Source organism: Nelusetta ayraudi, unplaced genomic scaffold, assembly GCF_046127955.1.
Source record: "Nelusetta ayraudi isolate G7.1 ecotype Tasmania unplaced genomic scaffold, CSIRO-AGI_Nayr_v1 ptg000022l, whole genome shotgun sequence".
Taxonomy (NCBI): Eukaryota; Metazoa; Chordata; class Actinopteri; order Tetraodontiformes; family Monacanthidae; genus Nelusetta; species Nelusetta ayraudi.
The window spans coordinates 213,667-225,099 of record NW_027466072.1 but is presented as its reverse complement, the minus strand read 5'-3'; positions in this window follow the sequence as shown (position 1 = coordinate 225,099).

Genomic DNA, 11,433 nt, shown 5'->3' with positions numbered 1-11,433 from the left:
TTACTGTATAGATTTTGAAATAATCCACCTGAAAAATGAGAAATATCGCAATGTCAATGGCAAAGTTGAACAGTGTTGGGATAAGCACAGCCATCTAGTGGTCAAATAGCGGAATTTTTTTTTTTTTTTTTTTTTTTTTTTTAAGGTGGAATCGAAACCTAAGAAATCACCGCGGCGAATGTGGCGCCAACTTCAGCGTCGTAAATAGTGACGGATCGTTCGCGAACGAACCGGTTCTAAGAGCCGGCTCCTGATTGGCTGAAAACCGGCTCCCCGCCCTGTCGAGAGAAAATCTAAGGAGCCACGTGGGAGCCAAAAGAGCTCTTTTTAGTGAGCCGAGTCAAAAAGAACCGGTTCTCTGAAAAGAGCCGGAACTCCCATCGCTAATTGAAAACAATCCCGGGTCTGACTGGGTCGTTTGAGCGTGCGATTTGTAGCTTAGATATAAACTTGTGGGGGGGGGTGTATGTAATGGAAAATAAGTATTCTTGTGTTATTCTTTTATTCTGTTTAGCATATATGTTATATGATCACTACTAGCGCATGTAATCTGTTAGGGTCATAGTATAGCCATGTGGCCATCATGTAGTGACCACAAGTAGTGCACATGACGCCCAGGCGTCCGTGCCCATGAGTCCTTTGTTATGTGCTACACACGTGCACATCGTATTCACCTGGTCGTATCTGCCGCCACTCGGGTGCTCATCCGTCGTGCCTTGTCACATCTATGAGGTGTTTTGTTGTCGAAGCTCATGAGTCCCCTGTGCAGGACATGAGCTGTAAGTCTGTTCCGCTTAGTCTAAGTCTGATATTCTTTGTTTTGTCTCTTTGTCTCTTATCCTCTTCCCTCCCGGTCCAAGCTATAAAGGACCTTCATCTTCCTTATCTCTTTGCACTCGCACTCGCAGTCACTTGAGCTCCTGCACGTGTTGCATCTGTTCTGTTGCTTGTACTGCGCCTGTGTCTCCGAGCTCCCATCATTTACCCGTGTTCACTAAATTGCTTATTTACTCAGTATTTCTGCATCAGTATCTCGACTCTTTTCCACAACAGGATACATAGACATTCATTGGTGTATGTATGTGCATATATACGAACTCCAAACTGAATTTGTACTCTGGTATTGATTCGTAATTGGATTTTGGCCATTTAAAACCGCACTTCGCTTTTCGTTATATGTTTCTTGTCAAATACATACAAACCTGTGCAAACTGTGCGTGCGTGTGTCATTGCAATGCTGTTGTTTTCCTCCCTGAGCTGAATTATGAATCGTTTGAAAGCCAGTCCTAATTATATACATACAATTAAAAAATCTATTCCTAATTTAATATTGTATATTGCATGAGATGATGATGGAGGGTTTTCATCCCGCACCAGTTCACCACAGAGAGAAACACAACCATTCACACTCACACCGATGGACACATCACAAGACACACAAGTCACGCAAACTTCACTGTGCGACTGTGCCGCCAACTCTGTGAGGTTTAACTGCCGCTAGGGGGCAGTGTTTCCCCAGCAGCTCCGCCACACTGGGGGCTGCTGTCCTCGTGTCCCTAGCGTCACCATCCCCTGACATGCAACCAGTCAGCAATAACACAGTCTGGCCTTTTATTTCCCATTAAAAAAAATAATAATAAAACCCCCATTCAAACTATGTTCGGCTCTTGGCTTTATGACCGACAAACTCTCGTGTTCCTCAAAAGCCTGCAGGAGGAAAGGGTTATTTTTATCTCTCCACACTGCTCATATAGACGCACATGCAATCTCTTTATTCATTTCCCCTAATGTGATGCAGCATGCTAGCCAGAAAAGAGTTAATTTAATTTCTCCTCACAAGACTTAGCGAGGCTCTCATTAAACTTGACAATTGATGTCTCATCTTCAGCCTGCTAGGATTTTCATGTCTTTCTTTTCTCCTCCTCCTCCTCCTCCTTCTCGCCCCTTCTTGTTGTGCGTCTCTTTGATTGAAGCTGCCTCACGCTGCTGTTAAAAGCCTCTGTACAACTGAGCTACATTTGTTTTCTGCACCTGGCTGCTGATAACCTTCAGCGAACTTCACAAGTGCTTTTGTTTGAGGATGTTCAGCAAATGAAGTTCATGCATTCGATAATCTAATGAAACACTTGCAGATGTCCCTGGGGAGCAGCCAAACGGTAATAACTATGTTTAGGAAATTGAATCCAAGGGTTTCTTGTGTGTCTGTGTGTGGATAAATCGGGTCAGAACTTTGTTAGATCAAATTAAATTAAGTCTTTTTTTTTGGTCTGACAGTGTGTCAGCTGCAGCAAGGAAAACTACAAACTAAGAGGCTGTAGAGCGAACCAAGAAAAACTGCCTAGAAAGCGATTTTTCTATGTTTTCATTGCATTTTGGCATCCATAGTTTCATTTTGACCTCATGACTTTGGCTTTCTTGGTATTATTGGTATCATGTCGACAGTCTCAGTTCACTGAGGTGGTTGTGATAGGGTTGCAGTCCTCCAGGTGGGTCTTGGTCTGGAGACCACGCTTTAAGGGCCTCAGACTGGATTTTTGATCAAGAGATTCAGTCCAAACTCAGCCAGCTCTGCAACGACACGATAATGGCAGAAAGTAATGCAGTTGCTGCTCTGTTTGGGACACCTGGACATGTGACATCACCTCCTCCCTCATCTCCAGAGCCATGCAAGACTTTGAAGTCTTTCACAACCACCATGAGTGAGATTGATGAGTGTGTTTTTAGTGTTGAAACACTCAGACATTAATAGTTTTTACGCATTTTGCTCAGGCTTGGCATGCAATCATTTCCAGTTGAATTATTCCAAGGTAATCTATTTTTGTAAGTTTATGAAGCAAAGTTGTTTCTTTTTAAATAGTTCGAAGCAGCTGGCAAAGCAGCAAAATGTTAAAGAAAATGATTCAAAGAAACGTTGCTGTTCCATTAATGTAGAAGCTTGAACATCATACAAAGATTCTGGTCATTTGTTCTGTTTTGTCGTCGTTTCTCCTTGCGTGACTTTCAACCCTGAACACCCTGAACATGCTTCATTTTCCCCCATATTTTGCTGTAAAAACTATACGAATCTGCTCAATAGCGCCACCTATATAGACACAAACACCAAAATTGCCAAAGCGCCCCTTAGGAAGGTCGTAGAAACATAGGGCAAAGACCCACGCGTTTGTTCAAATGAGACCAAATTTTCATTCATGCTGACCTTTGACCCCTGACAAACCGGAAGTGAGCTATTTTCACTTGTTTGAAAAAAATCTCAAAACATAAAGCTCTGAAATGGTAAGCACTATAGGCTTGAAAATGTAGTATGACACAGAAAAGACCTTAATAATAATAAACCGAGCAAAGAAAATATTGTCATTCGCCCCTATAAACTAGTCTTCCGTGGGCTCAGTCCCTTATTGAATAGCGCACAGGAACATCAGTTTCTTCTCACTACCAAAAGTCCCATCGTATCCAAATTTTTCAAGTCTGTTTTTTTTTCGTTTCGTTTTTGTGGCCCTGCATGATTGGTTAATGATCCAAAAGTCCCCGTTGCATTGTTTTGCTTTTCCCAAGTCCATGTTTGGCAGGAAACGAGGGTGGGGGAAAGCAGAAATTGGAAGAACGGATGGACACCTAGTGGGCGGTTTGTGTTAACACGCTTATTTACCTGCCATCAGACCTTTTGCCTTTGGGCAACACAGCTGATGTGAAGCCTTGACACCGACGCTCGGTGGACACGCAGGTCAGCTGTTGCGTAATCCAGACGGAACGACCTGGAGTTCACCTGCACGCCCTCATCATTAGTGTGTCATTGGTATTTGGCACAGTTGGGTTCACCGTCATGCCATCTCCCACTAAAACCCAAAAGAAATCAGGAATTGTCTTGAACAGCATTTTTTCGGTATTTCACAGAAAATCGTCTATTCCAAAAAAAAGAAAAAAATGCAGACTGTAACTGAATACAGTTTCATGTAAATGTCGCATCGCTACTATCGTGTCAACGAGGTCAGTGTGCTGCCTCTTCAGGGACCTTGACGGTGAACACGAGTGACTTTTCACATGGAGCTGCAACATTCCACTGACCTCTGCTGCCTTTTGCGTGTCAGGGTGAGGAAGAAATTCTTTGCAAATTATTTTGCACACATACTGTACATATATAAACATTACTTCAGTGCACTATAGTGGTGCAATAAGGTCCAGTAAAATCAAACATTCCTTAATTTGGCCCTGAGATGCTGGGATTTCCGAGCTGATTGAGAGCGTCGCTATAAGCACAAGCACAGCTGACACTCAGAGGAGGCAAAGCACCAAGGCAAGTTTATCTGTATAGCACATTGCACATGCAATGCAACTCAAAGTGCTTTGCATTAAAAGCAAGATAAAGTGATTCAAAAAAGAAGAGAGACCTTGGAAGAGCAACGGAAATCAAAAGAAACACATTCAAACAATTTGTAAAAAAAAAGTGCAATTTAAAAGCTCAAACTGAAAAGACCACAAAACAATAAATAAAAACACCACAATTAAAGATAAAGCAGGAAAATAAAAGTTGTGTGAGTTTGACGACGCCTCGCCTTCTAACTGCTTTTGTGTGTCCCCCCCCCCCCAAACGTTCAAAGAGGGGGGAAAAAATCACCATCTGGCATTTGCCACCAGTTTGTTCCCATGACGGTTTTCACAATCGTACCGTTTACATAAGGTGCGCGTTACATAACCATTTTTTCCACCTGATTAGGAAAATATCCATTTGGAGAGGGCGACCGGAGAGCCGAGCTCGTGTCATGTCATGTTTGTCACCGTTGGGCAAAGATCTGCCGCTTTCCCAGAGTCCACCTTTATTTATCCTGTTTAGTTATTCATCCACTTATTTATTTCATGAGTTATTAAAAGTAATTATTGGTCTGTACTCTTTCATTTGAAAAAAAATGTGGTATGAAATGGTGAATAATGATGTTTTTTGGTCAGACTGAAGCTTCTTTTTGCAGACAGACGACCGTCAGCAGCCTGAACACTGAACTTTGATGCAGCCGCCGTTGTTTCTGTTGCAGGACAGAACAAATGCTGCCAAACCTTGTTTGACTTGAGCTTTTGTTTTCTGGTCTTTTGTTGCTTGCAACAATTTTCATGAGTTTGACCTGCAAAAGGTTCACAGTTTTTCTCTGGAACATGAAATGCTTGGGTTTTATTTTATTTTATTAAAATGTTACCTTAACATGTTCAGGTATTTATTCTATTTTATTATATCATTTTAGTAATGAGCTGATATGAGTTGGATTGTGGCGATACTGGGCCACCTATGTGATTATCTTTATTAAAAAAAAAGTAGACTGTGTCTACTTAATTAAACTGCTTTCATGATATAATATTACTCCAGTATGTACTTTTGACGTTTGAGCTGAGCTTTTCAGTGATGCACTTGCGAGACTGTTATATTTGAAAGTAACTTGAGGGCCCATATGTGGCCTGCTCATCTTTTTAATCCGGCGCGCCAAACTTGTAGAAGTAATATCAATAGTCAGTCAGTCAGTCAGTCATAACATAGCTGTATTTCATCCATGTTTCCCAGTGTTTTCAGAGTCATGTCAATAAAGAGCTAAACACTGTGGGGCTTCAAAGACTGATTTTGTTCTAACTTTGCTTTGCTTCCTTTTCAATTGACATTAAATCACGTGTTCTACATATCCCATGATATGTTTTTCCCTCCCATGAGGTGGCTCAGCAAAATACTCCATCCATCTGCTGCTGCTGCGGCCCCTCGCTCACATTTTACCACCCTTGATGGTTTGTGTGCTTGCGTAAGTGAGTTGATGTGTAATCTTGAACAAGAGTTATGAGGTTGTCTTTCCTCCGTATTGCGGCACATGTAACAGTGGGAGTGGTCGAGGATTGTGACGTCTTAACAAAGACACTCTAATGGCTTTTGTCATTTATGTGGGGCAAAACTGAGAACGTGCAATGTGTAGTTTCCCAATTTGGAATCATTGACGTTCAACTATTCTATCCTGTGTTTCTACGGAGGGTTGAAGTCTATCGGGAACTCTAAACTGTCCAGAGGTGTGTGTTGGCGTGAATGGCTGTGTCTTTGTTTGTCTGTCTGTGTGGCCCTGTAATGAAGTGGCCACTGGTCCAGGGTGTCAACCTGCCTTCACCCTATGACAGTTGGGATGGACTCCAGTTAGAGGAGACAGGGCGACACCTTGGACAAGTGGCCAGTGCAGCACGGGGCCCACATAAACTGCGTTTCCATGACAGTTTTTCGCAAAATAAATGCGATTTGCAGGTGTTTCCACTGAATGGTGTAAAGCGCAGAAGCTGTAATTCTCTCGAGAACTCTCATGCATGTATTTGCACTGCGGGAGGAAGCTGGAGAACCTGGAGAGAACCCACGCAGACACAGGGAGAACATGCAAACTCCAGGCAGAAGGACCCCAGGAGACCGCGGAATCAAACCCACAACCTACCTTATGTTTGACTGCGTTTCCATCCGTTTAGTTTTCTGTCAGGTCCCTTTGTCCTTTGTTGTTGTTTATTGTTCTTCCTGCTAACGCTAATGGAGCCACAAAGTCAGCTAAAGGGACTTCCTGTGTCAAGGTTAAATAAATAAGAAATGTATGCATTAAATAGCTTTTGACCTTCCAAGGAGAAGCTGTGCCGTAGTTTTATGTAACCTTGACTTGTGACTCCAGGACATACATGATGTAAACAAGTTTTTATTGTCCAAGAGCATTTAAAATAAAGGTTGTCGAGCAACGTTTCTTGAACTCATATTTTATAAGGTCAGCATGTTTTCTAACTCAACTCATGAACACAAAAATGGCACAAAAAACATTGAAACTCATTTGTAACAGCAAATGTGCCAAAGGATATGTAGAAGCTTCTTCTGACACTTGACCTAAAGTTGGTGGATGAGGAGGAACAAAATTCAGCTCTGTTGCTCTGAAAGCGATAAGCGACAGTTTGCGTCCAACGTCCGATCATAAAAGGATCATTGGATGTTGGGCAATTCTTAGTAAGACGCAACAAACACGTTTTCGAGGAAATTAGTTCCTCGGGTGTTCAAAGGTTCTTTTGGAGTGCGGAGCGTTCCGTAGCTCTCTGCCAGTCACGGGTGCAGTCGGCCAAGTTGAAGCAGTGACATTAAACTCAACTGGACCAAGTGAGGCTACGGACCGTTGCGGCAGATCGAGCAATGCCAGACCTTATTTTGTCAGAAACTCTGGTATATACATATCGATTAAGCCAAAAGTGATAGAGGGACTCAGTGCGTTACTTACTATTTCAATTTCAATTTCAATTTTATCTATAAAGCACATTTTAAAACGACAAAGTTGACCAAAGTGCTGTACAGAGATTAAAACCAAAAGAAACATAAAAACAAGTTAAAACAAGGTTAAAAGCAGTACGAAAACAGTGAATAAAAGAGTTGTAGACGCAGTGCGTTACTTACTAGTAGAAATAAAGATCTGGATGACCATCAACCTACTCAAACCCAACAGCAAGAAAACAGAGCTCAAGGTCATGGGTTCCAGGGTGCAGCTTCAGAAGGTTGGAGATTTTCTCCTCCATGTGGATGGTTTTTCCATCTCTCCAAACACCAAGGTTCACAACCTGGGTGTCATCCTGGACTCTACCCTCCCTCATCAATCACACATCAAATCCCTTACCCAATCTGCCTTTTCCATCTCAAAAACATGTCCAGGCCCCACAGTACCTGTCAGACCTCCTCGAGGATCACTCTCCATCACGGAACCTTAGATTGTCTGATTTGGGCCTACTCACCATCCCTCCCAGCAATGCACGGACTCTTCCTCCCTGTCTCTCTGTCCTCTGGGTCCAGCTTGGTAGTTAGACTGATTGTGCACAGGAAATGTGAGATTAGCCTATTCAAACTGGTCACTCCATTACTTTGAAAATGGGCCATTGAGCTTTCTGAGGTCAACCCCAGAAGATCAAGGTACGTTTGCTGGAATGCTGAGAGCAAAACATACATTTGTCAGTCGACCTCGATGATGTCAAGGCCATATCAGAGTTGGTTTCAGGTCTTTCACTGAAACTTGGGAAAAAAAAAAAAATCTTTGTTCAAACGAACATGTGCTGAGCAGAGTACACAACATAAAATACATCCAGGCAGGATGACAGGTTTGAACTGTTATTTTGCCCATAACACCAAGTAGCCCGAGACTGTTTACAAACTAGCAGGTCATAACAGTGCGTTATCAGTCAATACACAACAGGTTACGCTCTGATGAAAAAGGGCCAGTGGAAGTCATAAAAATACCGTCGATAGTTTAATCTTTACAGAGAAGTCATAGTTCAAAGGAAAAGTGACATAATGTTAGCCAGTACTGGCTGATTGTACAGGCAGCATCACACCTACAGTACATACATACATACATACATCATACATACATACATTATACACACACACACACACACACACACACTTATATGTAGTGGAAATTTTCGAGAGTACCACACTAAGGCCAAAGTGCTTTGGTTTGTTGGGCCAACTAGACGTCATGCAATGTAAGTAAAGCTTTAGGTGGTCAACACAATATTACGCAACATTTGATCAGACTGGCCCAGAACTAACAGACAGAGCCAACTTTACTCACAGGTGCCACATACATAACATGACAAAAAAAAAAACAATCAAGCACTCAATTCAAACACCCCCGCAACACAGCCAGCACAAATATAAACACAAACAAAGGCATTGTAATGTAACCCCCACCCCCATAAGCCCTTGCTCAAGCTGCCACAATATTATGGATGTTATCTGTGTGTACCTGGGTTTTCTGTTGCCACATACAGGTCCTAGATATTTAAAAAATAAAAACTTGTGTGGGGCGCATTAAAATATAATTTTGCAAAAATCAATGAAAATCTTATATCTATATTCTGTGTGTAAGTGTGTGTGTGTGTGTGTGTGTGTGCATAGGTTCTCCTCCTTTCACAGATCATCACAGATTCCACAGGTCATTCAGTTTCCTTTTCAATTGGAGCTTTTTAAATCTGTTTAAACTAATGTAAAGTGGGTAAGAGCCTGGACCGGTCTGTTAAAGACTCAACCAGTTAGTGGAGCTCCAGGAGGAAGTGAAGGGAGCCTTTCATCTCTAAAGGCCATGATTCCGGCCTTTGACTCCACAGTATGTGTGAACAAGCCCAGCCCTCATTTAGCTCTGCTTGTTGCGTCAAATTGGATTAGTGTGAAAATGTGGCGAGTGGCTCCGGCTTTGATGAGTCTGCTGACGTTGTATCCCGTGCCTGACCGTCATCTGATTCCGGCAGGCTGGGGGGGTGGAGGGGGGGGGGCAGATATCTGTGGCTGCACCTTTGTATTGGTATTACTTGGATAAAAATCATGGTTCACATATTTATTTATTTCTAAATGACTTTTGCATGCTTCCTTGTTTTTGAACGGAACAAATGTTAAAACACTCTATGGCAATGATGGAGACTATTTGTGTATCTGGTTGCAGAAATGTATGGCCCAGCTTCAAGTGTAAAAATAATATGAATCTAATAATAGAGTTTTGTGTTTGAGGTTTGTTGTTTCCTATTATTACACGAAAAGGGTGAGAAATAAACATCTGAGGGAAATCTACTTACTAGTCTCGAATTCAAAATGGCCAAAACATGCTATTAAATATAACATTCATCTGGGAAACGTCTCCTTCAAAAACACGTGTCAGCCTATTTGAGGTGTCCAGTGCGTTACTGATGTCCCACTTTGGTTTGTTGTGCTCCACTGAGACGGCCCCTGCTGATTGGCTGAGCCAAAGGAGTGTCAGCTATTACCCAGGAGAGATACCACAGTGTCAATAACCTGTAGTGTGTAATCAAACACAGGTGCCAGACCCCAAACACAGAGGTAATTCACTCCGTCACAAATCATAGTTGAAGGCTGATGGCTTCCTTCTTCATGTGCCAAACAACTCAAGGCCCACCAATCCAGTCACTCTGTCCTATTTTGGCACACGCTATCTGTGTTTTGACTGGCGTTAAAGTTTGACAGAGCTGAGGTTGACCTGTGCAATCCTCCGGAAGGAGAGCAGCGAAGCAGGAGAGTCAATTAATGCTCTCTTGTCTGCTTTGCGCAATGGTGACAACTCACTGTGTTGTCACACTGGACCTTACTGAAAGGCCCAGTGTGGAAAATCTTTTTTTTGATGATTTTTATGTTGGTAAAAGCTCAATATACTGTCTACAAATACATTAATAAAAGTGTATACTCACAGAACAATAGAAGTCATTTGGTTCCCCTATCCTATGAATGGTTCTCATATATATAAGAATATACATCGAGAAAGAAGGTTCTGGCTAAGGCATGGGCAAACTATGGCCCAGGGGCCAAATGGGGCCCGTTGAGCTTTTTAATCCGGCCCGCCGAACGTGAAGAAATGAAATCAATAGTAAGTAAGTAATGTCAACATAGAGCTAAACACCTTGGGGCTTCAAAGAGACTCATTTTATTGCAACTTTGCTTTGGTTCATTTTCAGTTGACATTAAAGCAACATGTTTTCTACAGATCCCATGATGTATATTTATTCCTCCTATGAGGTGGCTCACCAAAACACTCCATCCATCTGCTGCTGCTCCGGCCCCTCTGTCACATTTTGCAACTTATTGTGACCCACCAGTCAAACAGATTGCACACCCCTTGCCTAGCTCCTCGTTTGTTGACATCTTGCGCTGCTATTGTTTTAGGAAGCTCATCTGACAGTGAACTAAATATGAACGGAACTGTCAGACGGGCTCCCTTAAACATTTTCACACACTGGAACTTTTTTTAGATCTCAGCCACGATAGATGATCTGGGTGCTTTATGGTCTTATGGTTAATGTTTGCAGTCTGACAGTGAACTCAATACGAAAAGCGCTGTCAGGCAGGTTATATATATATATATATATATATATATATATATATATATATGTATATATACATATATATAAATATATATAAATATATATAAATATATATATAAATAAATAAAAGTTTACACACTGGACCTTTCATGTGTTACTGTTGTGTCATTTGGGATCACACTTGTGCCACCTTTTGAAAAAAACAAAAAAGAAGGGACAGTGTTACATAACCCTTGCAAATGGACTTGGATATTTGCAGCATAAACAAGAAAAAAAAAGCCAATAGCAATGAATCGTGGGAAAGTGGAACAAGTAGAAAACAAGTTGTGGCATTTTTTTCTGTGCTGTAGTTAAGCTGCTATGGGCTGGTGGGTCACAATGGGTTTTAAAATTTGACAGAAGGAGCTGGAGCAGCAGCAGATGGATGGAGTGTTTGGTGAGCCACCTCCTAGGAGGAAAAAATATATCATGGGATATGTTATGATATGTATATATGTAATGTGAAATGAGAATGAGCAAAAAGCATTTTAAACAAAATCAGTGTCTTTGAAGCCCCACGTTATTTAGCTCTTTATTGAAATGACTTAA